Source organism: Vicia villosa, unplaced genomic scaffold, assembly GCF_029867415.1.
Source record: "Vicia villosa cultivar HV-30 ecotype Madison, WI unplaced genomic scaffold, Vvil1.0 ctg.001518F_1_1_3, whole genome shotgun sequence".
In the NCBI taxonomy this organism is placed as follows: domain Eukaryota; kingdom Viridiplantae; phylum Streptophyta; class Magnoliopsida; order Fabales; family Fabaceae; genus Vicia; species Vicia villosa.
This window is the reverse complement of record NW_026705648.1, coordinates 22621-26390: the sequence shown is the minus strand read 5'-3', so window position 1 is coordinate 26390 and position 3770 is coordinate 22621.

Below are 3770 nucleotides of genomic sequence, written 5' to 3'. Positions count from 1 at the left end.
AGAGCCATAATAGGCTAATTAGTACAAGGAGACAAAAATCCTAGTAGTAGGAATTTGTCATAAAACTTTGAAAAGTACTTATAAAGGGAAATAGCTATGTGAAAACAATCCAGTCAAGTTTCAACTCTGCTATTGCCGATCTGTCTTTGAGTATCTCATCCCTCACTTGTTGGAAGAAAATGATTGGACTGATTGGTGCTTTTGATGTGTTGAACCTTGAAGGTGAGTAGGTAGCCAAACGGGACATAGTCGTATGCTTTATTCCCTAACTTTTGCCTAGGCTGCCTTTTCAGGTGTTCAGCCTACCGGGATAATTATTTTTTTTAGTCTCTAATTTTTGCCTGGATCGCCCTTTCAGGTTTTCAATCCACCGAGACGCTCATTTTTGCCTAAGTCGCCCTTTCAGGTGTTCAACTTAGCGAGCTTTTCTTTAAGCGAAGTATTTTTTGACTATGTCCACATTTACAGGGTGTGGGAGATCCTCGCCATCCATAGTGGTAAGCAACATGGCTCCGCCGGAGAATACTTTCTTGATTACAAATGGTCCCTCATAAATGGGAGTCCACTTGCCCCTGGGGTCGCCCTGTGGTAAGATGATGCATTTTACAACCAAATCACCGATTTGATATGCCTGACTTTTGACTTTCTTGTTGAAGGCTTTGATCATACGTTTCTGGTAAAATTGGCCATGACAAATAGCCGCAAGCCTCTTCTCATCAAACAAGTTTATCTGGTCCAACCGAGTCTGAATCCAATCGTCTTCGTCTAGATCGGCTTCTTTCATAATCCTTAGAGAAGGAATCAGAATTTCAATTGGAAGAACTGCCTCCATACCATAGACTAAAGAGAATGGAGTTGCCCCTGTTGAAGTACGTGCTGATGTGCGATAACCATGAAGAGCAAAAGGTAAGATCTCATGCTAGTCTTTGTAGGTTACTGACATCTTCTGTATGATCTTCTTGATGTTCTTGTTGGCAGCTTCCACCGCGCCATTCATCTTTGGTCGATATGGGGATGAATTATGATGTTTGATCTGGAACTGCGTGCAGAGTTCGGTAATCATCCTATTGTTTAAATTTGTGCCATTGTCTGTGATGATCCTTTCAGGGATGCCATACCGACAAATGAGATTGGGCTTGATAAACCGGGCCATAACATTCTTGGTGACTGAAGCAAACGAGGCTGCCTCTACCCATTTTGTGAAGTAGTCAATAGCGACCAAGATAAAACGATGTCCGTTGGAGGCAGTAGGCTTGATTTATCCAATCATATCAATACCCCACATTGCAAAAGGCCAAGGAGCCATCAGAACGTTTAATGGGACTGGAGGTACATGTACTTTGTCGGCATATATCTGGCATTTGTGACAAGTTCTGGAGTGATGATGGCAGTCTGTCTCCATGGTAGACCAGTAGTAACCTGCTCTCAGAATCTTTTTAGCCATTGTATGTCCACTTGAATGAGTACCAAAGGCACCATCATGTATGTCTTCCATAATCTGTTCCGCTTCCTTCTTGTTCACACAACAAAGTAGAGTCGAGTCATGGCTGCGTTTGTATAGGATTCCATTACTTAGAAAGAATTTGGCAGCAAATCTTCTTAGAAACTTTCTATCTTTAATGGATGCCCCTTCAGGGTATTCCTGGGCTTCGAGATATCTTTTTACTTCATGGAACCATGGTTTTTCTTCCACTTCTTCGGTATCAATCTCATTGCAATAAGCTGGTTCATCCTGTTTGTAAATGGTGATCATTGGCGCCTCATTTTCCCACCTGACTTTGAACATAGATGACATGGTAGCTAGAGCATCAGCCAGTTGATTTTCTTCTCGCGGGATATGTTCAAAAGTGATTTCTTCAAAGTAAGGAATCAAACTCAGCACATATTCTTTGTAAGGAATTAGATTCGGGTGCTTCGTGTCCCATTCCCCTTTAACTTGATAAATTACAAGTGCCGAGTCTCCATAGACCTCCAGGAACTTGATTCTCAGATCGATTGTAGCTTTGAGACCCAGAATACATGCTTCATACTCGGCTATATTGTTAGTGCAGTTGAAACATAATCTGGCAGTGAATGGTGTATGTCCTCCTGCAGGAGAAATGATCACAGCTCCGATGCCATTGCCAAGCGCATTAGAGGCTCCATCAAAAACCATAGTCCATCGGGATCCTGGCTCGGGTCCTTCCTCCGGTCCGGGTTGTTCGTAGCCAGTAACTAGCATAATGTCTTCATCTGGGAAGTCAAAGTTCAACGCTTGATAATCATCCACTTCTTGATGAGCCAAATGATCAGCTGCCACACTTCCTTTGATTGCCTTTTGCGAAGTGTACTGGATGTCATACTCTGTTAGGATCATTTGCCATCTTGCTATTCTTCCAGAGAGAGCAGGTTTTTCGAACACATATTTGATAGGATCCATTTTGGAGATCAGCAAAGTGGTATGGTTTAGCATATACTGTCTTAATCGGCGAGCCGCACATGCCAAGGCATAGCAAGTTTTCTCGAGCAGTGAGTATCTTGTTTCACAATCGGTAAACTTTTTGCTAAGATAGTAGATTGCATGCTCTTTTCGGCCAGACTCGTCATGTTGCCCCAGTACACACCTCAGTGATTCTTCTAACACTGTTAGGTACATTATCAGAGGTCTTCCTTTCACTGGCGGTAACAAAATTGGTGGTTTTTGAAGATATTCTTTGATCTTGTCAAAGGCTAATTGGCATTTGTCGTTCCATCTTTCTACTTGATCTTTCTTCAACAATTTGAAGATTGGCACACAAGTAGTAGTCATATGGGCAATAAATCTGGCGATGTAGTTTAGACGTCCCAAGAATCCTCTGACTTGTTTCTCGGTACGGGGTATGGGCATTTCTTGGATGGCTTTGACCTTGGCAGGATACTCTTCAATACCCTTGCTGCTGACTATGAAACCCAAGAGCTTACCGGATCTTACTCCAAAGGTACATTTGTTCGGATTCAGTCGCAACCTGTACTTCTAGAGTCTGTCAAACAGCTTGTGCAGATGACCCAGATGTTCTTCTTCGGTGGTGGACTTTGCAATCATATCATCCACATAAACCTCTATTTCCTGATGAATCATATCATGGAACAGAGCTACCATTGCACGCTGATACGTTGCTCCCGCATTCTTTAAACCAAAGGGCATCACTTTGTAACAAAAGGTTCCCCAGGGTGTTGTAAAGGTTGTCTTTTCCATGTCTTCGGGCGCCATCTTGATTTGATTGTAACCTGAGAATCCGTCCATAAAGGAAAATACCTTGCATTGTGCAGTATTGTCAACCAGTACATCGATGTGAGGTAAAGGGAAATCATCCTTGGGGCTTGCCCGATTTAGATCTCTGTAGTCTACACACATTCTGACTTTCCCATCTTTTTTAGGCACAGGCACGATTTTAGCTATCCATGGAGGATAACTCACAACTTTTAGAAAACCAGCGTTGAATTGCTTCTCAACCTCGTCTTTAATCTTTTTGGACATGTCGGGCCTACTTCTTCGCAGCTTCTGCTTAACTGGAGTGCTACCTTCTTTGATTGGCAGGCGATGGACCACAATATCGGTATCAAGACCAGGCATATCTTCGTAGGACCAAGCGAATATCTCGACATAGTCTTGTAACATTTGAATCAGTCTTTGCTTGACACTGTCTTCTAAATCAGCCCCTATCTTGACTTCTTTCTTTTCTTCGTCACTGCCCAGGTTGATAACCTCAATTGGCTCTTCATGCGGCTGTATAGTCCCTTCTTCTTGTTCT